The sequence below is a fragment of the Bufo bufo genome, chromosome 2 (genome assembly GCF_905171765.1).
Source record: "Bufo bufo chromosome 2, aBufBuf1.1, whole genome shotgun sequence".
Taxonomy (NCBI): domain Eukaryota; kingdom Metazoa; phylum Chordata; class Amphibia; order Anura; family Bufonidae; genus Bufo; species Bufo bufo.
The window spans coordinates 174,572,411-174,598,318 of record NC_053390.1 but is presented as its reverse complement, the minus strand read 5'-3'; the positions used below and the strand labels follow the sequence as shown (position 1 = coordinate 174,598,318).

Sequence of the window (25,908 nt, the reverse complement as noted above, 5' to 3'; positions counted from 1 at the left end):
TGTCACAGGGGAACCAGTGGAAGCCCAAGGCGAAGACAGAGGAGGAGCAAGAGGTCGCCAACGCAGCTGTGTCACGGCCAGCTCCTCTGACGGCAGAGTTAGCATGGCAGAGATGTGGAAAAGTTTTGTCACCACGCCACAGCTAAGTGCACCACCACCTGATACGGAACGTGTTAGCAGGAGGCAACATTTCACTAACATGGTGGAACAGTACCTGTGCACACCCCTCCACGTACTGACTGATGGTTCGGCCCCATTCAACTTCTGGGTCTCCAAATTGTCCACGTGGCCAGAGCTAGCCTTTTATGCCTTGGAGGTGCTGGCCTGCCCGGCGGCCAGCGTTTTGTCTGAACGTGTATTCAGCACGGCAGGGGGCGTCATTACAGACAAACGCAGCCGCCTGTCTACAGCCAATGTGGACAAGCTGACGTTCATAAAAATGAACCAGGCATGGATCCCACGGGACCTGTCCATCCCTTGTGCAGATTAGACATTAACTACCTCCCCTTAACAATATATTATTGTACTCCAGGGCAATTCCTCATTCAATCCTATTTTTATTTTCATTTTACCATTATATTGCGGGGCAACCCAAAGTTGATTGAACCTCTCCTCTGTCTGGGTGCCGGGGCCTAAATGTGTGACAGTGGCCTGTTCCAGTGTTGGGTGACGTGAAGCCTGATTCTCTGCTATGACATGAAGACTGATTCTGTGCTGACATGAAGCCAGATTCTCTGTTACGCGACCTCTCTCATCTGCCTGGGTGCCTGGGCCTAAATATGTGACAGTGGCCTGTTCCAGTGGTGGGTGACGTGAAGCCTGATTCTCTGCTATGACATGAAGACTGATTCTCTGCTGACATGAAGCCTGAATCTCTGTTATGGGACCTCTCTCCTCTGCCTGGGTGCCTGGGCCTAAATATGTGACAGTGGCCTGTTCCAGTGGTGGGTGATGTGAAGCCTGATTCTCTGCTATGACATGAAGACTGATTCTCTGCTGACATGAAGCCTGAATCTCTGTTATGGGACCTCTCTCCTCTGCCTGGGTGCCTGGGCCTAAATATGTGACAGTGGCCTGTTCCAGTGGTGGGTGACGTGAAGCCTGATTCTCTGCTATGACATGAAGACTGATTCTGTGCTGACATGAAGCCAGATTCTCTGTTACGGGACCTCTCTCCTCTGTCTGGGTGCCTGGGCCTAAATATGTGACAGTGGCCTGTTCCAGTGGTGGGTGACGTGAAGCCTGATTCTCTGCTATGACATGAAGACTGATTCTCTGCTGACATGAAGCCTGAATCTCTGTTATGGGACCTCTCTCCTCTGCCTGGGTGCCTGGGCCTAAATATGTGACAGTGGCCTATTCCAGTGGTGGGTGACGTGAAGCCTGATTCTCTGCTATGACATGCAGACTGATTCTCTGCTGACATGAAGCCAGATTCTCTGTTACGGGACCTCTCTCCTCTGCCTGGGTGCCTGGGCCTAAATATCTGACAATGGACTGTTCCAGTGTTGGGTGACGTAAAGCCTGATTCTCTGCTATGACATGCAGACTGATTCTCTGCTGACATGAAGCCAGATTCTCTGTTACGGGACCTCTCTCCTCTGCCTGGGTGCCGGGGCCTAAATATATGACAATGGACTGTTACAGTGGTGGGTGACGTGAAGCCAGATTATCTGCTATGGCATGAAGACTGATTCTCTGCTGACGTGAAGCCAGATTCTCTGCTATGGGACCTCTCTCCAATTGATATTGGTTTATTTTTATATATTTTATTTTTATTTTAATTCATTTCCCTATCCACATTTGTTTGCAGGGGATTTACCTACATGTTGCTGCCTTTTGCAGCCCTCTAGCTCTTTCCTGGGCTGTTTTACAGCCGTTTTAGTGCTGAAAAGTTTGGGTCCCCATTGACTTCAATGGGGTTCGGGTTCGGGATGAAGTTCGGGTCGGGTTCGGATCCCGAACCCGAACATTTCCGGAGAAGTTTGGCCGAACTTCTCGAACCCGAACATCCAGGTGTTCGCTCAACTCTAATCATGTGATTGGACCATGTGATCTGACGTCACCACAGGTCCTTTAGCCGGCAGCTCATGATTAAAGAAGTAAGAAGAGACCGGCAGCTACGCGATCAAGAGGAGAAGGTGAGTTAATTATTTTTTAACCCCCAATTGACCACCTACTAAGCATGTTATAAGGGAAAATAATACAGTGAATAGACTGTCATCTTAGCAACCATGCGTGAAAATCGCATTGCATCCGCACTTGATTGAGGATGCTTGCGATTTTCACTCAGCCCCATTCACTTCTATAGGGCCTGCGTTGTGTGATAAAAACACAATATAGAGCAAGCTGCGATTTTCACGCAACGCATAAGTGATGCGTGAAAATCACATCTCATGTGCACAGCCCCTTAGAAATAAATGGGTCCAGATTCAGTGCGGGTGCAATGCGTTCACCTCACGCATTGCACCCACGTGGAAATCTCGCCCGTGTGATCTCAGCCTTAATCGCATTGCGATTACAACTTAGATCTGAGTTCCTAATGGTTGTATTGCTAGAATTGACGAATATAACGAATATAGCACTATATTCTCAATCTTCGCTATATTCTAGCAATACAACCATTAGGCACCCAGCTCTAAGTTGAATTCGCAATGCGATTAATATAACCTGTATTAATCGCATTGCGATTACAACTTAGTCAAATTTGTGACACTGCAGCTTCAGAATGAATCTAAGATGGATGCTGTCCTTGCTTTTTGATAGGAGGTGGGAGGGTCTGGGAGGGAGGGTATGCTGATTGGCTGGAATGTGTCTGCTGACTGTGAGGTAGAGGGTCAAAGTTTGCTCAATGATGATGTATAGGGGGCGGACCGAACATCGCATATGTTCGCCTGTTCGCTGGCAAATAGTTTGGGACATCTCTACCTGGGAGCGCAAGATGTGACCGTGCATGGTGGATGGATTGCTCCAGATATGTTTGCAGTCTGCTTTTTGCCTCCTGTGCACTGCGAGTTCTGCCTGTTTCTCCTCCCTATCTGCTGCTTCGTCTCTTCCTCTGAACTACCCTCCTCTTCCTCTTTTGTGGGCACCCTCGTGATGTCCATCGACATGTCATCATCATCACCTTCACCACCACTGACATTAGAGATCTAGGCAGCAACAGCGGGGACCACCCTCCTTGGGCTGATCTGGGTTCTGTCGTCAGACCGCTGGGTGGCGGCCGTTGCTACCTCCTCTTCCTCATACGATGCCAAGAATCTGGAAATGGATGGGAAAATAAATCCTCTGACTAGAGTGGAGGGACTATGGAGGTGGTGGTGTCTTTTGGGGTGCACATTTCAGAGAGTGAGGAAGGTTCAAATACAGAGGATAAAGAGGATGCAGAAGCGGAAGGCTGAGTGAGCCACTCAACCAACTCTGGTGCGTCTTTTGATGTAATCGTATGCACCTTCTCCAACTTCCCACTTAGGCTCCAGCCTGGTACACCTGCCCCACCCCTAACCACCAATGTGGAATAGCCTGCCTCTTCTTCTGCCTATCATTTTCAAAATGACACTGTGCCGAAGTCCATAGAAAAGAGCAATATTTGTGGAAGCAGGTATATCTCAGGCCTCAATCAGTATTTGGTGAAAGCTGGTATATCGCACCCCTCAATTAGTATTTTGTGGAAGCAGGTATATATAACTTCTTATTTAGTGTTTGTAGAAGCAGGTATATCGCACCCCTCAATCAGTATTTTGTTGAAGCAGGTATATGAAACCTTCAATCAGTATTTTGTGGAAGCAGGTATATCGCACCCTCAATCAATATTTTGTGGAAGCCGGGGTATAGCAGGCCTCAATCAATATTTGGTGGAAGCAGGTATATCGCACCCCTCAATCAGTATTTTGTGGAAGCCGGTGTATAGCAGGCCTCAATCAATATTTGGTGGAAGCAGGTATATCGCACCCCTCAATCATTATTTTGTGGAGCAGGTATATAGAACCCCTTAATCAGTATTTTGTAGAAGCAGGTATATCCCACCCCTCAATCAGTATGTTGTGGAAGCCAGTGTATCGCAGGCCTCAATCAATATTTGGTGGAATCAGGTATATCATATCCCTCAATTAGTATTTTGTGGAAACAGGTATATAGAACCACTTATTCAGTATTTTGTAGAAGCAGGTATATCGCACCCCTTACCCCTTTGGGACACAGCATTATTTCACCTTAAGGACCAGGCCATTTTTTGCAAATCTGACCAGTGTCACTTTAAGTGGTGATAACTTTAAAATGCTTTGACTTATTCAGGCCATTTTGAGACAGTTTTTTCATCACATATTGTACTTCATGACACTGGTAAAATGAAGTAAAAAATAATAATTTTTAATTATAGATTTGTAAAAAATTGCAAATTTCCAAGTTTCAATTTCTCTACTTCTATAATACATAGTAATACCTCCAAAAATAGTTATTACTTTACATTCCCCATATGTCTACATGATGTTTGGATTATTTTGGGAATGATATTTTATTTTTTGGGGATATTACAAGGCTTAGAAGTTTAGAAGCAAATCTTGAAATTTTTCAGAAATTTTCAAAAACCCTATTTTTAGGGACCAGTTCAGGTCTGAAGTCAATTTGCGAGGCTTACATAATATAAACCACCCAAAAATGACCCCATTCTATAAACTACACCCCTCAAGGTATTCAAAACTGATTTTACAAACGTTGTCAACCCTTTAGGTGTTCCACAAGAATTAATAGAAAATAGAGATACAATTTCAAAATTTCACTTTTTTGGCAGATTTTCCGTTTTAATAATTTTCTTCCAGTTACAAAGCAAGGGTTAACAGCCAAACCAAACTCAATATGTATGGCCCTGATTCTGTAGTTTACAGAAACACCCCATATGTGGTCGTAAACCGCTGTACAGGCACACGGCAGGGCGCAGAAGGAAAGGAATGCCATACGGTTTTTGGAAGGCAGGTTTTGCTGGACTGTTTTTTTTTTACACCATGTCCCATTTGAAGCCCCCCTGATGCACCCCTAGAGTAGAAACTCCATAAAAGTGACCCCATCTAATAAACTACACCCCTGAAGGTATTCAAAACAGATTTTTACAAATGTCTTTAACCCTTTAGGTGTTCCACAAGAGTTATTGGCAAATGGAGATGAAATTTCAGAATTGCAATTTTTGTGCAAATTTTCCATTTTAATAAATTTTTCCCAGCAACAAAGCAAGGGTTAATAGCCAAACAAAACTCAATATTTTGGGGCCTGATTCTGTAGTTTACAGAAACACTCCATATGTGGTTGTAAACTGCTGTATGAGCAGACTGCAGGGCGCAGAAGGAAAGGAATGCCATACGGTTTTTGGAAGGCAGATTTTGCTGGACTGGTTTTTTTGACACTATGTCCCATTTGAAGCCCCCCTGATGCACCCCTAGAGTAGAAACTCCAAAAAAGTGACCCCATTTTAGAAACTACGGCATAGGGTGGCAGAATTGTCGGTACTAGTTTAGGGTACATATGATTTTTGGTTGCTCTATATTACACTTTTTGTGAGGCAAGGTAACAAGAAATAGCTGTTTTGGCAGCGTTTTTATTTTTTGTTATTTACAACATTCATCTGACAGGTTAGATCATGTGATATTTTTATAGACCAGGTTGTTACGGATGCAGCGATACCTAATATGTATACTTCTTTTTATTTATGTAAGTTTTACACAATGATTTATTTTTTTTAAACCAAAAAAAAAATTTTTTAGTGTTTCCATAGTCTGAGAGCCATCATTTTTTCAGTTTTTGGGCGATTACCTTGGGTGGGGTATGATTTTTGCGGGATGAGATGACCATTTTATTGGCACTATTTTGGGGTGCGTGTGACTGTTTGATCGCTTGCTATTACACTTTTTGTGATGTACAGTAAGGTGACAAAAAATAGCTTTTTTTACACCATTTTTATTTTTATTTTTTTACGGTTTTATGTAAGTTTAACACAATAACAGCTTTTTTAAAACAAAAAAATGATGTTTTAGTGTTTCCATATTCTGAGCCATAGTGTTTTTTTTTTTTGGGCGATTGTCTCAGTTAGGGGCTCATTTTTTGCGGGATGAGGCGACGGTTAGATTGGTACTATTTTGGTGGGCAAACGCCTTTTTGATTGCTTGCTGTTGTACTTTTTGTGATGTAAGGTGAAAAAAAATGGCTTATTTAGCACAGCTTTTTTTACACCATTTTTATTTTTATTTTTTTACGGTATTCACCTGAGGGGTTAGGTCATGTGATATTTTTATAGAGCAATTATTACGGATGCTGCGATACCTAATATGTATACTTTTTTAAATTTATGTAAGTTTTACACAATGATTTCATTTTTGAAGCAAAAAAAAATCATGTTTTAGTGTTTCCATAGTCTGAGAGCCATAATTCTTTCAGTTTTTGGGCGATTACCTTGGGTGGGGTATGATTTTTGCGGGATGAGATGACCATTTTATTGGCACTATTTTGGGGTGCGTGTGAATTTTTGATCGCTTGCTATTACACTTTTTGTGATGTAAGGTGACAAAAAAATGGTTTATTTAGCACAGTTTTTATTTTACATTTTTTACGGTGTTCATCTGAGGGGTTAGGTCATGTGATATTTTTATAGAGCCGGTCGATACGGAAGTGACGATACCTAATATGTATACATTTTTGTAATTTATGTAAGTTTAACACAATAACAGCTTTTTTAAAACAAAAAAAATGATGTTTTAGTGTCTCCATATTCTGAGCCATAGTTTTTTTTTTTTGGGCGATTGTCTCAGTTAGGGGCTCATTTTTTGCGGGATGAGGTGTCAGTTAGATTGGTACTATTTTGGTGGGCAAACGCCTTTTTGATCGCTTGCTGTTGTACTTTTTGTGATGTAAGGTGAAAAAAAATGGCTTATTTAGCACAGTTTTTTTTATTTTTTACGGTGTTCATCTGAGGGGTTAGGTCATGTGATATGTTTATAGAGCCGGTCGATACGGACGTGGCGATACCTAATATGTATACTTTTTTTCCCCCCGATTCTTTACCAATTTTTATATTTTTTTATTTGGGGAAAATTACGTTTTTGGTTATTTTTACTTGAAACTTTAAATTTTTGGGGGGGAAACTTATTTTTTGAAACTTTTTTTTCACTTTATTTTTTGTCCCACTTTGGGGGTCTAATCCTTTACAATGCATTCCAATACTTCTGTATTGGAATGCATTGGCTGTATGAGTAATACAGTGAGTATTACTCATACAGCTTCCGGCCTGTGAGATCCAGGGGGCTGGATCTCACAGGTTCGTCACCGGAAGGAGGCGCGATGCCTTCCTTAGACATCGCGCTGCCTTCCATGCCATCGGGTTCCCCCTACAGCCGCATTGGGACCCGATGGCACTGCCGATCGCCGCCGCAAACCGCAGGTAAACCTCAAACCGCAGGTCTGAATTGACCTGCGGTTTGCGGCGATCGCTGACACGGGGGGGTACCGGTACGTCATGTGTCCTGAAGAGGTTAATCAGTATTTGTGGAACTAGGTATATAGAACACCTGAATCAATATTTGACGGAAGCAGGTATATTGCACCCCTCAATCAGTATTTTGTGAAAGCCGGTGTATCGCAGGCCTCCTTCAATATTTGGTGGAAGCAGGTATATCGCACCCCTCAATCAGTATTTTTTGGTAGCAGGTATATAAAACCCCTTAATTAGTATTTTGTAGCAGCAGGTATATCCCACCCCTCAATCATTATTTTGTGGAAATAGCTATATTGAACACCTGAATCAATATTTGGTGGAAGCAGGTATATCGCACCCATCAATCAGTATTTTGTGGATGCAAGTATGTAGAACCCCTTAATCAGTATTTTGTAGAAGCAGTTATATCGCACCCCTCAATCAGTATTTTGTGGAAGCAGGTATATCAAACCCCTTAATCATTATTTGGTGGAAGCAGGTATATCACACCCCTCAATCAGTTTTTTCGGCTAACAGGTATATCACACCAGTTGCAATTAGTAATTCCAAAAGCGTTTGTCCCTCTATATAGCTGCGGATTCGCAGCAGAACCACACACAACTGCTGCATGATACAAATGCACATAATAAACTTTCTATGTTGGAAAGTATATTATACACTCACCTAAAGAATTATTAGGAACACCTGTTCTATTTCTAATTAATGCAATTATCTAGTCAACCAATCACATGGCAGTTGCTTCAATGCATTTAGGGATGTGGTCCTGGTTAAGACAATCTCCTGAACTCCAAACTGAATGTCAGAATGGGAAAGAAAGGTGATTTAAGCAATTTTGAGCGTGGCATGGTTGTTGGTGCCAGACGGGCCGGTCTGAGTATTTCACAATCTGCTCAGTTACTGGGATTTTCACACACAACCATTTCTAGGGTTTACAAAGAATAGTGTGAAAAGGGGAAAAACATCCAGTACGCAGCAGTCCTGTGGGCGAAAATGCCTTGTTGATGCTAGAGGTCAGAGGAGAATGGGCCGACTGATTCAAGCTGATAGAAGAGCAACGTTGATAACATTACAACCGAGGTATGCAGCAAAGCATTTGTGAAGCCACAACATGCACAACCTTGAGGCGGATGGGCTACAACAGCAGAAGACCCCACCGGGTACCACTCATCTCCACTACAAATAGGAAAAAGAGGCTACAATTTGCACGAGCTCACCAAAATTGGACTGTTGAAGACTGGAAAAATGTTGCCTGGTCTGATGAGTCTCGATTTCTGTTGAGACATTCAAATGGTAGAGTCCGAATTTGGCGTAAACAGAATGAGAACATGTATCCATCATGCCTTTTTACCACTGTGCAGGCAGGTGGTGGTGGTGTAATGGTGTGGGGGATGTTTTCTGGGCACACTTTAGGCCCCTTAGTGCCAATTGGGCATCGTTAAAATGCCACGGGCTACCTGAGCATTGTTTCTGACCATGTCCATCCCTTCATGACCACCATGTACCCATCCTCCGCTGGCTACTTCCAGCAGGATAATGCATCATGTCACAAAGCTCGAATCATTTCAAATTGGTTTCTTGAACATGACAATGAGTTCACTGTACTAAAATGGCCCCCACAGTCACCAGATCTCAACCCAATAGAGCATCTTTGGGATGTGGTGGAACGGGAGCTTCGTGCCCTGGATGTGCATCCCTCAAATCTCCATCAACTGCAAAATGCTATCCTATCAATATGGGCTAACATTTCTAAAGAATTGTCACAGCCACTATCTCTGGCCGTGACCTTCCGTCCTTGCTCGTTCGGCGCTCCTCGCTGAAGTTTCGTTTCTGTGTGTTATTTGTGGTTCTGTATGGGTTAACTCCCCTGTGTTCCTATTGGCAGTTAATCCTCTCTGTCTGCTCCATGGGTGTGGCCTCTTTGCTGTACCCATGCAACCTGTATATAAGGCCTAGTTCACACGACCGTATGGCTTTTATTGTTTTTTGCGGTCCGTTTTTCACGGATCCGTTGTTCCGTTTTTGAGTTCCGTTGTGACATACGGATGCATTTCCGTATGCGTTCCGTTTTTTTTGCGGACCCATTGACTTGAATGGAGGCACGACCCGTGATTTACGGCCAAATATAGGACTAGCTCTATCTTTCAACGGAACGGAAAAACGGAAATATGGAAACGGAATGCATACGGAACACATTCCGTTTTTTTTGCGGAACCATTGAAATGAATGGTTCCGTATACGGACCGTATACGGAACACAAAAAAACGGCCCGTACACTCGCAAAAAAACGTTCGTGTGAACTAGGCCTAAGGCTGAGGTTTCCTCAGTTCTGTGTCAGCTCTCCTGGTGTGTGTTGTCTTGTCCTGCTCCTGGTTTGTACTCTCTCTCCCATGCTGCTGACCCATGGGATCCGTGTCTGTCTGTCTGTGCTCCGTGGGTTTCCCTACTTGTTCATTTACGTCCTTTCCCGTCCTCTTTGACGTCCTCTTTCTGTTATCTGTTCTGCCAGTTATGTTTTAGTTACTTTGTCTGTATTCATATGTCTGTGTTCAGCAAGCCTTTGCAGCAGAGTGGCATGCGCAAGGCCATGCAGTTTACTACTGGTGGAGCAAGTCCTTCTCTGCTCATTGCCACTCCTGCTCCCTTGTGTGAACTCCTGCTTGTATTATTAGTTGCCCTGTTTTGTATTTGCCTGTCTGTTATGTTTTCCTATGTGCCGTCGGTACCTTCTGGTACCTGTTGTCCATTCGTTCCTGCTGTCACTGTCTAGTTCACGCTCCAGATAGGCCCTGGCAACTTCCTGCGGCAAAGCCTAACCCTACCTTCTGGGGCCCTAGTGAACACCAGGAGTTGCTTAGTCACGCCCCTCTGGAGTATTGCTAGACAGTGGCGCAGTGGGGGTTTTCTCCCACTGTGCTGACGGTACATAGAGCTCATGTTTTGTCTGTGCTGCCTTCCCTGATTTTTGTTTGTGCAATAAACTCTTATGTGTCTGTACCTGATTTCTGTTTGTTTATTGCTTGACGATGCGGTGGTCTCTCCTGGGACCTCCAACTCGTGACAAGAATGCTATCAGCACCTTGTTGAATCAATGCCACGTAGAATTAAGGCAGTTCTGAAGGCAAAAGGGGGTATAACACCGTATTAGTATGGTGTTCCTAATAATTCTTTAGGTGAGTGTAAGTATATCACACCTATTGATAGCACACCTATACCAGTCCTTAAAAAGACTTTTGTGGCCCTATTAGCTAGCGTTTTGTTTCCTTAACGGTCTGTCCCTGCTCTACAAAGCAACCTCTCCCTACACTGGCAAAACAGAGAATGTAAAATGGCTGCCAGATATGGTTCTGTTTTAGGGTGGGGGTGTGTCCATGTGCTGAAACATCTCAATTGGCTGTCCTGTCCCACCTGATGGTTGTGTCATGGGTCAAAGTTAGGCGCAATGCAAAAGAATATGGTGCATGCGAACATCGCCATATGTTCGCATGTTTGGCGAATTGCGAAAGAGCAAAGTTTACCGCGAAACGACCGCAGGACGAACCGCAAGGTCATCTCTAACTATTTGTGCCTCTATGATTGCAAACACAAACTGCAGGACATATAAGTAATTTACTGATGGTCTCTTCATTAGGGATGGACGAACATCTGCCGGGACGGTTCACGAACGCGATCAAATGTTCACGAACCGCAAGTTCGCGGCGGGTCCCATTCATTTTAATGGCAGGCGAACCTGAAAATAATTCAGCTCATGTTTGCAGCCAACAAATAATTACTAGAAGTGCACAAATAGTCCCACAACATGGACAGTGACATTCCAGATGTATTATTCGAATTTGCGATCTCCATTCATTATTTTTTTCAATGTGAAATATCGGCAATATTATTTTTGCATACGCGCATGCGCAAATGCACTATACAGTACCTAAATGCACTATAAAGAAAGTATATTGGTATATAACACCCCGCTTCAATCAGTTTTTTTTGGGGGGGGACTGGTATATCACACCAGTAGAAATGATTTGTTCCAATAACGCTTGTCCCTCTATATACCTGCAGTATCGCAGCAGAACCGCACACAACTGCCGCACAATACAAATGCACTATAATATACTTTCTAACATAGAAAGTATATTATAACATTGTACAAGGAAGACAATCCGTTAGAATATACATAACGATAAAACGTAACCTTTAATAATGTTACTATAAGGGGCCATTCACACGTCCGTAAGTGTTTTGCGGATCCGGAAAACATGGACACCGGCAATGTGCATTCCGCAATTTGTGGACCGCACATCGCCGGCACTATAATAGAAAATGCATAATCTTGCCTGCAATTGCGGACAAGAATAGGACATGTTCTATTTTTTTGCGGAAACGGAAGCACGGATGCGGAAGTGAGGATTCGCAAATGCGGATATGGATCCAGCCCCATTGAAAATGGATGGGCAAAATTGCGGAACGGATGTGGACCCATTTTGCGGATGTGTGAATGGAAAAGATATCCCTCAAAATAAAAATAAATTAAATTATTAAAGTTAAGCAAAAAGAATAGCTGTGGTAGGCAATAACAAGTGCTCGGCGGCACTAAATCAGGTGCTCGGCGGCACCAAATCAGAAACCATATGTTCTACCACAATCCGGGGGGTTCCAGTGCACATCCATGAATCCCGGAGGGAAAGCAAAAAACATCTATCCGTGGGCTAGATGATGATATGGTATTGAAGGACAGGGTGGGCAAAGAACTGTCCCTGATATTGCCCTACAGGGGGGTGCTATTCTGGCCCCGATAGCCTAACCACAGAGCACCCGCCCTGATAAGAGTGACCCCGTCCGGAACCTTAACCTATATAAAAATGGCCCTAGTAAGCCCCTAGCCCCTAGGCCCCTGACTTCCAGGTGATCACTATATAGATCTATGTGTTTTTGACTCATTATAAAAGTATATTATAAGTATATCGCACCCCTCTGTGTATCACACATATATATAGCACACCTATTCCAGTCCTTTAAAGGACTTTTGTGGCCCTATTAGCTAGCGTTTGGTGTCCCTAAGAGCCTGTCCCTGCTCCACACAGCAACCTCTCCCTACACTGGCAAAACACTGATTTTAAAATGGCTGCCAGATCAGGTTTATTTATAAGGTAAGGGGTATGTCCATGTGCTGAAATGTCTGTATTAGCTGTCCTGTACCACCTGATGGATGTGTCATGGGTCAAAGTTCTTCGCAATGTAAAAGAATATGGCGGGCGCAAATTTCTCCATATGTTCGCATTTTCGGCGAATCGCAAACACGCAAAGTTCGCCGCGAAACGACCGCCGGATGAACCACAAGGCCTTCTCTACTCTTCATCACTGCATGCCTTACTCAAAGTGATTGTTTGGAATTTCAACATCTTTCTTCAGATCTTAAGCTACTGCCATTTTTTGCCTCACAGAATGTGTGTTGTTATGGATAGTAATCCAATTAAATTACTGTATATTTAAGCCACATTTTGTCAGCCTTCTGTTTCTTCTGAAACATTTCATTTCCCTAAAGTGGTTTCCTTAAACTATGTTAAAATGTATCTGTGTCATCAATATTCCATTCTTAATATATATCAAAGAAATGAAATGATCACACTGTGACTCGTCCTAGATCAGTTTTTATGTGAGTACTATAGAAAAAAAAAGCACAAAGAAAAAAATGGTAAGTATTTCAGGGGCATTTTACTGTAAGCCTTCTTTCCTACAAATCATAGGAATAGCTCGGATTTTAAAATATTTATAGTCTAATTTTATATGAATTCATATTATTGTAATTTAAAGTGCACCTGTCAGTAGAATCAAGGCCATGAAACTTGGCATACTGTCCAGTAGGGTTGACCCTATTGAATAAAATATAACATGTCTTTAAAAAAATTGGTTGCAGCATTCCCTAGTAAAAGGACTTATTATTTATGCAAATTAGGGTGTCAGTGTAGAGAATAGTGGGGCCAGGCATCTCTATGTAGAGACAGCGACAAATTTATCTTCATTTACACCTGTTTTCTGGCATAAATGAAGACCGAAATCTGCAGCAGCTCTGAGTTGTCGTAGATTTCTGGTTAGGCACATGTACGCCTCGTCATCAATTAGGCGCATTATCCAACAGCGCAGGGGATCTTGAGTCTTTTTTTTCTTGGAAACAACACAACCAATTGTCCCAAGAAAAGTATCCCTTTAATCAACAGCATCATCCTTACCAGGCAGCATGCCTGGTTTGATGAGGTTGACCCTGATGACAGATGTTGCTTAAATTTTTATGAAATTAATTTATATAAAAATACCATAATACCATAAATATTAAAAAATCTGAGCAATTCCTATCACTTCTACAAAAGGTTTACAGTAAAAAGTCCCTGAAATTAAATTTTTTCTATAATACTCACATATGCTCTTTAAATTACCATAAATGTAGTGTATTTTTCACTCATGCTCACGAATGTATTTTCTTTCCGCGTCATAAAATTTTTTTAAGGACCGTATGCGAACCATTCATTTTAATTTGTTTACACATGACCGTTCCACAAAAAAATAGAACATGTCCTATTATTCTCCGCATGATGGACAAGGATATAACTATTCTATTAGGGGCCAGCTGTTCTGTTCTGAAAAATACAGAATGCACACGGACGTCATCCATATTTTTTGTGGATTCGTTTTTGTGGACCGCAAAATTCATGCGGTCATGTGCATGAGCCCTAATATGCACTTTTTCCCCCCAAAGTGGCGGGGAACTGTCAGTGTGTCTTATGGAGCGAATACTAATAAGTGCTTCCATTATTTTTTTTGTCTGCTCTGAGCATCGGGGTCTTAACTGAGGTCTGAATGGGGGTCATTCACATTGGGATCTGATCTGAAGTCTTATTGGTGTCTTATTAACATTGGGGGTCTGATCTGAGATCTGATTGCGGGACTTAATATTGGGGGTCTGATTGGGGCTCTGAGCTGAGATCAGATTAACATTGAGGGTCTGATTGGTGGTCTGATCTGAGGTCTAATAAAAAATATTTTTTTTCTTATTTTCCTCCTTTGTCTTATAGGGCAAAAAGTACTGTAACTGATTTTTACAAGGCAGGTATTATTTTAGTTAGCAGGATCAACCCTACCAGGCAGAATATCTAGTTTAAAAGGCTTGATCTATTGATAGGTGCTCTTTAAAGAATTCAATTAATTTTTCTATAAAGAATATGATACAGGAAATAAACTGTACTTTTCACAGTACACTTATAGCTGTAAGAACTGCCTACAGGATACGACATGTAAGACCATATATTAAGCATTAAATGAATTAGTACATATGTATTGTAAATCAGTCAAATTTATTAAAGTGTACATTCTAATTTGAATGCAATTTTATGGCATACATCTAAAATTAATCACTATAGAAGATGTGGTACATTTGTAACTACAGGGTAGGCAAGAAAGACATAACCCTGCTTTGCTTGTGTGGACTGGACAGGAGAATACTTATTGGGGCTTATTCATCCAAACTGCCTCACTTGTTCATCCAAACAAAACTCTCTGTCGCTCATAGCAATTAATCCAAACTCAGTTTTCATTTTAAAAGCTTCAGAAGTGAATGAGGCCCATCATATTCTTTTTTTTAATTTAATTTTTTTATGAAAGCATGAACACAGCCATCATGTACATAGATGTCTACCAATTGTATACATAGTTAACTAATCATGAGCGTGAGTTTCATGAGAGTGAATTCACTTCATTATTCAAAACTCAAGATGAGGTCCAACCAGTAGGTGACTAACCAACACAATCGGAACACACGGCAAAAGACAGGGTTTGGAGCCCTGCTTATCTTCACACTTTGAGGCAGGCTGTATCCAGGCAGATTTAAGGTAATTAATAGCTAGTCTTTCCCCCCAAAAAATCAAAGCAGCCAATTAGGAGCCAACTTCCAACAGTTCCGGTAAGATCCAGATGCTTCTAGCAATGCTTATGTCACTGAAACAGCTGACCCTGAAATGACTTGATAGTTACAGCTTCATATCTACTCCCCAATTTTTTTAAGCTGGCTGGACCTTTGTACAAAACAAGAACTTTTTAACTTTTGTGTCACCCCTATCTCCTCATAGATTGTAAGCTCTTGTGAGCAGGGCCCTCACTCCTCACTAAAGATTATTAATATTAATAATATGGTTCACTGATAAAAGGTTAATGATATTGTTCACTGGTAGAGGGTTAATATTCAGGTTCACTAATATCCAACTCCATCCACCACACAGTGAAGGGAGATGTGTACTTCTGGCACCAGGACTACTCGCCGACAGGCTGGGATGCAGGGTGTCGAACAATCAATATCAAAATTCTGGAACAATCCCTTTAATCCTATAACACTATTAATTCCCTATTTACAACACATTCACCACATTCACTCATCTTCTTACCACGCCTTTACTCACTCATGCAGCCTTCTTCAACGACTGTTCCTGCTCTTTATTTAAAAGAAGCGTATTATCTACTTTAACAAACTAATCCTAAATTTAGTAGAATGCATAATTACTTTTGGATGACAAAAGTAACTGGCAATACACAAAAATGGTAAGTGGAAACGTAGAAGGTAGGTCAGATAGTTAGGTAAGTAAAATTTGAATGAGGGAAAGACAATACTTTGAAATCAACTTTTTAGCATTATACTATTTTCCCTCTCCTGTGTACAAAATAGATTAGCATGACAAAGCCATTATCAGAATGTAGTTTGTTTAGGATTTAGAGATTGTAGCATAAACAATATATTAGAATACACAATTATACTCAGCGGGTAAGCTCAGCATCAAATAAATTGATCTCTTTTCATTTGTAATATATTCACTGAGTGATATAAACATGTTTAGTAGGTAGTTTAGAAGTTTATGGAGGTTATTTATAAGTTATAACAAATATACTGTACCTTTTGGGGGTCATTTATCAAACTGGTGTAAAGAACTGACTTTGTTACACATAGCAACCAATCAGACTCCACCTTTCATTTTCCAAATGGGCTGTCAAAAATGAAAGGTGGAATCTGATTGGTTTCTATGGGCAACTAAGCCAGTTCTACTTTACACCAGTTTGATAAATGATCACCTTTATTTGTAATATTATCAAGTACAGCATTTTCTCTATTAACTAAAGCATGTGCATGAATATTGCACATATTGCAAAAACAAAAAAAACCTTAAAGGGAATGTCTGAAGAAAAACATTTATCACCTGTCCACACAATACGAGATAATGATATGATCGCTGGGGGTCCGAAACCTGGGATCCTTACTGATCATGATAATGGCAGTCTTGTGTCTCCAAATTGAATGGACCACTAATCACGCTATCACTGTATTCAATATCCATGAGACTGATGGAGACACGTACGCAGATTGTGAATAGGTGATTTTTTTTTTATCAGTCAAAGCTTTTAAAACAAGTCATGAAATATAATTAAAAAAAGGATTTTTCTATAGTTAGATGGGAGTGATTTTTGCAAGGGACTTAAACGCTCAGTCTGACAAAACATAATAATTCAAAGTCACTAATACTTCTATTTGTGCCACGTATAAAGAAGGTTAACACAACACAGAAGAGTTTTGCCAAAAACACCAATGACCTTCCCTAAAAAAGTTCAACTTAAAATGTCATTGTCAGTTTTACATTTTTTAAATGTCCTCATGCTGTATATATCTCATAACTGCAGGTTAAACAGATTATAGAGAGATACCACCAAGGGTAATACGTATGTTTATCAGATTTTTGTTACACATTGATGGATGCTAAGAGAAATGACTCTCATCTGTGATCTTATATAAGTATATAATAAATATGTAAAATAATGAAGGATATTAAGCACATGAAGTGATGACATTTATGGCATATCTGCAGTGAGACCCAGAGGATGGAAGTGGTAGTGGCCCTAATGAGATGTTGTGTCAGTGTACTCCTCCAGGTTGTCTCTTCCAGGAGTTTGGTGCAGTGAAAAGAATAAGGCCATAAGTGAATGTATAACAGTCTCCCTTTACCTAGTGCAAAATATTTTTCGTGGACATCCTGCAATATTAAGTACAAAGTGCAGTTTCTGGATCCACATTGTAGATGTATTGTGGAAGGTTGGATTGTAAAAGGTTAGCACTAGCAAGCACTTATGGATATGTGTCCACAGTAATACACGCTTGCTGTTAGTCTGGCTTAGCAATAGTTTAGTTAGGTGTTGGTGTCTGAGCTGTTGTCCCTCACCTTGCAGCAGTGTCTGTAAGGCTATATTTAGCCAATCACTCTGTTGTCTCAAAAATGCTTTCTTGAAGCTGTATTTGCTAGTCTCTCTGGAATGTTGTTGTCACAGGAGAAAAATATCTTGTTCCTGAGTTTCCCTCTGGAGTATTGGTCTCACAGGGAATTGGATACGGTTCCTGGGAGTAGGAGCTATAACATGTGCTTCCTGACTACCCAACTATCTGAACAGGAACTCGCCCCTCTTCTCTCCTTTCTCTATCTCACTAGACTGGAACTCTCCCTCTTGGCAGGAAGTAGGAATAGCTGACTCCTACCAAGAGGGAAGGATCAGGGTGATTAGCCCTGTTCCTGCCAACCATTGCTAATCATTACCTTCCCTACTGGAATAAATGGCATAGCATTACATTACCTAACATTGTATATAAAACATTAAATGGCATATGTCAGTAGATTGGTACCTCTGACCTGTTGCATGTGCGCTTGGCAGCTGAAGACATCTGTGTTGGTCCCATGTTCATATGTGCGGTAATTGCTGAGAAAAATGAAGTTTTCATATATGCAAATGAGCCATTAGGATCAACAGGGGTGTTGCCGTTACAACTAGAGGCTCTGCTCTCTCTGCAACTGCTGTGCTCCCTCTACTTTGATTGACAAGGGCAGGCAGTGGAAACATCATAATGCCTGGTCCTGTCAATCAGATCCGGGAGAGCACAGCAGTTGCAGAGAGAGCAGAGCTTCTAGGTGTAAAGGCAATGCCCCCGTTGCTCCTAGAGGCTCATTTACACATATTAAAAAAAAATTCAGCAATGTGGACACATATGAACATGGAACCAAGCCAGATTCTTTCAGCTGCCAAGCGCACACATAACAGGACAGCCAGTTTCATAGGCACAAATCTGCTGACATATGCCCTTTATTATTAACCTACAAGAAAGCCACCTGTCAGCTAGACAGCTACAATTACCACTTGTAAAGCATCCAAGATAGACCAAAATGAACAAGTGGAAATGATGTATCAAAATATTAGTTTATTATAAAATATAAAATATGGAGAAATTACAGGATGACATACAAAGATACGGAAAAGCACAGGGTCAATGACGCCAACCAATCACCAATGAGTCTGTGAAATATAACACACAGAAAGGTACGATCCATGAATCAAAAATCAGAGCTCAAGGAGAACCAGGATGGCAGAACACCAAATCGCCGCTGTAAGGCTATGCACAAAAAGTGCAAATGACCATACCTGGTGATCCATGATGAAGCCGTTGAGGTGAAACGCGCGTCGAGGTCTCTCGCTCAGGGTCTGACATTCCATCCATCACCATGTCCTCAGGTACGTCCTGTTACTAGCATCGCTTCACACTATCCATGGGATCTCTGCTTATATCCATAGTGAGTCCCTTATATATATTTTTTGTGCATATTGTTACCATCTTCTTCCTGACTGAGATATTTATTTTTACTTCGAGTATCCATCATTATATTGGTCGGTCCAGATATTTATGCACTGTGTTATGTGTGAGTCAGCTCATGGATGACCAGGTATGGTCATTTGCACTTTTTGTGCATAGCCTTACAGCGGCGATTTGGTGTTCTGCCATCCTGGTTCTCCTTGAGCTCTGATTTTTGATTCATGGATCGTACCTTTCTGTGTGTTATATTTCACAGACTCATTGGTGATTGGTTGGCGTCATTGACCCTGTGCTTTTCCGTATCTTTGTATGTCATCCTGTAATTTCTCCATATTTTATATTTTATAATAAACTAATATTTTGATACATCATTTCCACTTGTTCGTTTTGGTTTGACATATGCCCTTTAACCAGCTCCCGACCGCCTAACGCAGGGATGCGTCCTGCGGGCGGCCGGGTTAATCCTCCTTGACGCATCGGCGCGTCATCTCGCGAGACGCGAGATTTCCTGTGAACGCGCGCACACAGGAGCACGCGTTTAGAGGATCGGGAGGTAAACGAGTTGATCTACAGCCTGCCAGCGGAAATCATTCGCTGGCAGGCTGTAGATGCGATTTTTTTTAACCCCTGAAAGGTATATCAGACGCTGTTTTGTTAACAGCGTCTGCTATACCTGCTACCTGGTCCTCTGGTGGTCCCTTTTGCTTGGATCGACCACCAGAGGACACAGGCAGCTCTGTAAGTAGCACCAAGCACCACACTACACTACACCCCCCCCTGTCACTTATTAACCCCTTATTAACCCCTGATCACCCCATATAGACTCCCTGATCACCCCCCTGTCATTGATCACCCCCTGTAAGGCTCCATTCAGACGTCCGTATGTGTTTTACGGATCCGGGGATCTGCCAAACACGGACACCGGCAATGTGCTTTCCGCATTTTGCGGATCCGCACATTGCCAGAACTATAAAGAAAATGCCTTTTCTTGTCCGCAATTGCGGACAAGAATAGGACATGTTCTATATTTTAGCGGAAAGGAAGTGCGGACCCGAAAGTGCAGATCCGCAATTCCGGATCCGAGTGGGACAAAGTCTGTCCCCAAGTCTGTCTGGCCTAAGGGTCCCTTATCACCGCCAGTTAGTTAGCTACTTGTTAGGTAGTTAGTGCTAACCGCACCGCAGTCACTGATTAGTCGCTGATTAGCGATATCGCTGTCGCTAATCAGCACTAGTACTATATAGCATCTGTAAGTGATCAAGACTGATCACAATCAGATCTATATCAGTACATTAGGGTCACCTTAGGCTCTACAAAAAACACAGTGTTCGCCCGATCAGGCCTGATCTTGTGCGCACACTTGCGTTCAGTCCGCCCCACCGCAGTGACAGAAATGTTTTTTTTTCTGATCACTGCAAAAACACCGTAAAATTGCTGCGGCGCTATAAAGATCACTTTTGAGCTTTTTGGATATTTATTAGCGATCACAGCTTTTTTTTTTTTGCACATTTTTTGGCAGAGATTTTTTTCATCCACATTGATCGATGCGAATGAAGAAATCTGTGCCATTCATTTTTTCTTTCAGCCCATAGGCTGAACGAAAAAAAAAAATCTCATTACCCGTATGCTCAATATAAGGCCTCATGAACACAACTGTGCCGTTTTTTGCAGTCCTCAAACCACGGATGCGCAAAAAACGGAAGGCGCCCATGTTGACTTCTGCAATTTGCGGAACGGAACGGGCGCCGGCAAATGAATAGGATATGTTATATTTTTTTAGCGGGGCCGCGGAACGGAGCCACGGATGTGGACAGCACACGGAGTGCTGTCTGCATCTTTTGCGGCCCCATTGAAATGAATGGGTCCGCATCCGAGCCGCCAAAACGGCAGATTGGATGCGGACCCAAACAACGGTCGTGTGCATGAGGCCTAAGGAGAATAGCAGAAACTCCTAATGCTGGCCATACATATAATGATTGCAGAGACCCTCAAATGCCAGGGTAGTACAAACATCCCACAAATGACCCCATTTTGGAAAGAAGACACCCCAAGCTATTCGCTGAGGGGCATATTGAGTCCATGAAAGATTGAACTTTTTGTCGCAAGTTAGCGGAAAGGGAGACTTTGTGAGAAAAAAAATAAAAAATCAATTTCCTCTAACTTGTGCCAAAAAAAAAAATCTTACATGAACTCGCCATGCCCCGCACGGGGTGTCTCCTTGGGGTGTCTTCTTTCAAAAATGGGGTCACTTGTGGGGTATTTATACTGCCCTGGCATTTTAGGGGCCCTAAAGCGTGAGAAGAAGTCTGGAATCCAAATGCCTAAAAATGCCCTCCTAAAAGGTACTGGTTGAACTTTCGGCCCCTTTGCGCATCTTGGCTGCAAAAAAGTGTCACACATGTGGTATTGCCGTACTCAGGAGAAGTAGGGCAATGTGTTTTGGGGTGTATTTTTACATATACCCATGCTGGGTGAGAGAAAAATCTCTGTAAAATGACAACTTTGTATAAAAAAAATGGGAAAAGTTGTCTTTTACAGAGATATTTATCTCACCCAGCATGGGTATATGTAAAAATACACCCCAAAACACATTTCCCTACTTCTCCTGAGTACGGTGATACCACATGTGTGACACTTTTTTGCAGCCTAGGTGCGCAAAGGGGCCCAAATTCCAATGAGTACGTTTACGATTTCACAGGGCATTTTTTACGCATTTGGATTTCAAACTACTTCTCACACTTTAAGTCCCTTAAAATGCCAGGGCAGTATAAATACCCCACAAGTGACCCCATTTTGGAAAGAAGACACCCCAAGGTATTTCGTGAGGGGCATGGCGAGTTCATGTAAAATTTTATTTTTTGTCACAAGTTAGTGGAATATGAGACTTTGTAAGAAAAAAATAAATAAAAAAATTCTAGGAACTCGCCATGCCCCTCACGAAATACCTTGGGGTGTCTTCTTTCCAAAATGGGGTCACTTGTGGGGTATTTATACTGCCCTGGCATTTTAGGGGCCCTAAAGCGTGAGAAGTAGTTTGGAATCCAAATGCGTAAAAAATGCCCTATGAAATCCTAAAGATACTCATTGGAATTTAGGCCCCTTTGTGCACTTAGGCTGCAAAAAAGTATCACACATGTGGTATCGCCGTACTCAGAAGAAGTAGGGCAATGTGTTTTGGGGTGTATTTTTACATATACCACTGCTGGGTGAGAGAAATATCTCTGTAAAATGACAACTTTGTATAAAAAAAATGGGAAAAGTTGTCTTTTACAGAGATATTTATCTCACCCAGCATGGGTATATGTAAAAATACACCCCAAAACACATTGCCCTACTTCTCCTGAGTACGGCAATACTACATGTGTGACACTTTTTTGCAGCCTAGGTGCGCAAAGGGGCCCAAATTCCAATGAGTACCTTTACGATTTCACAGGGCATTTTTTACGCATTTGGATTCCAAACTACTTCTCACACTTTAGGTCCCCTAAAATGCCAGGGCAGTATAAATACCCCACAAGTGACCCCATTTTGGAAAGAAGACACCCCAAGGTATTTCATGAGGGGCATGACGAGTTCATGTAAAATTTTATTTTTTGTCACAAGTTAGTGGAATATAAGACTTTGTAAGAAAAAAAGAAATAAAAAAATTCTAGGAACAAGCCATGCCCCTCACGAAATACCTTGGGGTGTCTTCTTTCAAAAATGGGGTCACTTGTGGGGTATTTATACTGCCCTGGCATTTTAGGGGCCCTAAAGCGTGAGAAGTAGTTTGGAATCCAAATCCGTAAAAAATGCCCTATGAAATCCTAAAGATACTCATTGGAATTTAGGCCCCTTTGTGCACTTAGGCTGCAAAAAAGTGTCACACATGTGGTATTTCTGTACTCAGGAGAAGTAGGGCAATGTGTTTTGGGGTGTATTTTTACATATACCACTGCTGGGTGAGAGAAATATCTCTGTAAAATGACAACTTTGTATAAAAAAATGGGAAAAGTTGTCTTTTACAGAGATATTTATCTCACCCAGCATGGTGACCCAGAATATGAGACTTTGTAAGAAAAAAAAAGAAAAAATCATATTCCGCTAACTTGTGGCAAAAAATAAAAACTTCAATGAACTCACTATGCCCATCAGCGAATACGTTAGGGTGTCTACTTTCCGAAATGGGGTCATTTGTGGGGTGTTTCTACTGTCTGGGCATTGTAGAACTTTAGGAAACATGACAGGTGCTCAGAAAGTTAAAGTACGTAAATTAATTTTTTTGCACCATAGTTTGTAAACGCTATAACTTTTACCCAAACCAATAAATATATACTTATTGCATTTTTTTTTATCAAAGACATGTAGAACAATAAATTTAGAGAAAAATTGATATAGAAATGTAGTTTTATTTGAAAAATTTTACAACAGAAAGTGAAAATTTTCATTTTTTTGCAAAAATTTCGGTCAATTTTGATTAATATAAAAAAAAGTTAAAATGTCAGCAGCAAGGAAATACCACCAAAGGAAAGCTCTATTAGTGAGAAGAAAAGGAGGTAAAATTAAGTAGTGTAGTGCAGAATTGTAAATGTGGTCTAGTCATTAAGGGGGTTTAAGCTAGGGGAGCTGAGGTGGTTAAACAATTGCAGATACCGCCAGGTCTAGGGTACTGCATACTGTATCCACAGGATATATCATAAATGTCGGATATGTGTGCTCTTCACCACTGGACACCTGCAGCTGTCTCGAGGATGGGGCCCTGTTTTGCTACTGCTGTGAATAGAGAGAAGCATGTGTATGCATTCACTCCTTTAGCAGTTCATATAGTTGCTGAGCATGCCTTGGACATTTAAGGCATATCCAGTGTATATATTGTAAATTGTCAGCTAGGAATATAACTTTAATAATAGTAAGCATACATGTTTAGGCCTAGTCTAGGTTCTTTGGGATGACTACTAGAGAATATTGACCATCAGACACTACTGTTTATGTCCCTTTTGGATACTCGTATGGACCACTTTTTCCTTTTTTGTTCCACTGCTGAAATCTTAGTTTACGTGTCCTGTCCTAATAACTTACCTGCATTTTCCCCTTTTTCTGTCTGTGAGCCAGTATAGATATATGGATTAAAATTATTGTATTTGGTATTTGCTCTCTTGTGTTCCATAAATATTGTACACAAATCATGCTTTAAGCTATCTTTATTGCATTAAAAAAATCTGTAAACATTTCACAAATATTTTGTTTAGATTTGTCTTTAAAAAATCCAAGTAAAACATTCCCATAAAAGCAATAGCACTAATGATCACATGAAATTCTGATTCTATAGAATTCAAAGTTTGAAAAAAGAATCAGCATGCTCATCTCTACTAGGGATGAGCGAACCCAAACTCTGTAGGGTCCGAACCTGGAAATTTTCACTGAAGTCCGGGTTCGGTGTTCAGGTGACTTTATTATTTTCCATGGTTATATCTGAAAATAATAGCATTCTTAAGACAGAATGAAAAACAATATGGCCATTTAGGGGTTAAAAATACTGACCTCATCCACCTGACCATGCTGCAGCAGCCTCTTCCATCTCCACTGAACAGGACCTGCCAAAGGACTGAAGATGTCATCGCGCACATTGCAGGTCTTTTGGCAGGTCCTGTTCAGTGAAGGGAGAAGAAGATTCTGCAGTGCGATCAAGTGGATGAGGTGAGGTTTTTTTTAACCCCTAAATGGCCATATTGTTTTGCATTCTGTCTTAAGAATGCTAGTATTTTCTGATATAACCATGTTAGAACAGAAAATACTAAAGTGAAGTTCGGGTCCCCATTGACTTCAGTGGGGTTCGGGGTCAAGTTATTGTCCTGAACCCGAACTTTGACCTGAAGTTCGACCGAACCCGGCGAAACCGAACTTCCATGGGTTTGCTCATCCCTTATCTCTATCTGTAATCTCTCCTGACACGGTTGTTTTAGTAACTATTTGTATTTCCCATTTAATAACAATTCTGGGGCATCTATTCTTATGACTCTGTTGTGCCATTTGTTTAATATTCCTTCTAGAAGTTATGAATGAATTGCTAGCAGTTTACAATAAAAGTTCCAGATGGATGTTGCCAGTTGGGGGTGTTGTCCCTGCACATTCAGACACTGGCAGCACTGATTTGATTATGTCATACTGTGCAGGGACATTTCCACCCCAACTAGTAACACCCATCTGGACCTTCATTACAGACTGCTGGCAATTCATTAATATCTTCTAGAAGATATAGTCAAAAGAATGGTACAAAATAGTCATAAGAAAAGATTCTTCAGAATTATTACAAGGAGATGCACATAAGAGTTCATTTATTAAACATAAATAGGCCTAAATTAGGCATATTTCTGGTGCAGATTTTGGCGCAGGCAGACCCGTCTCATTTACCATTTTCTATGCCTGTTTTAGGTGCAGAAAAGCGTCTAAATTTAAAACAGCTAGGAAGCGGTCTTACACTTAGAACTGGCGGAGGATCCGCCAACGTTATGAAAAGGCCTGTGCCACGCCTTTATTAAGACAGGCATCTAAAATGCCAATGTTAATACATGACCCCCACAGTTTCTAAAACAAACGTCAGGATTTTATTGGTCCTTTTTTATATCCTTTCAATTTACTAACTTCTGCAATGATGTAAATATTGTTTTCTCGCCATTTTCCATGGTCATGAGATTATCCCTGTCATGTGACCTCCACCTATTAAGATGCATTTAAAAATAAAAATAAAAAAAATTACATAACCAGACTCAGTATCACTTACATTATACACCGATCA

The 25,908-nt window shown here is 41.4% G+C and overlaps 1 long non-coding RNA gene across 1 annotated transcript; it reads left to right on the top strand.

Annotated features, from left to right (window-relative positions):
* Positions 1 to 12,921: 12,921 nt before the first annotated feature.
* On the top strand, positions 12,922 to 25,333 carry LOC120991387. The gene is made up of 3 exons (XR_005776656.1): positions 12,922 to 12,932; positions 15,691 to 15,693; positions 25,200 to 25,333. It is a non-coding gene; the product is annotated as an uncharacterized LOC120991387 (long non-coding RNA).
* The last annotated feature ends 575 nt before the right edge of the window (positions 25,334 to 25,908 follow it).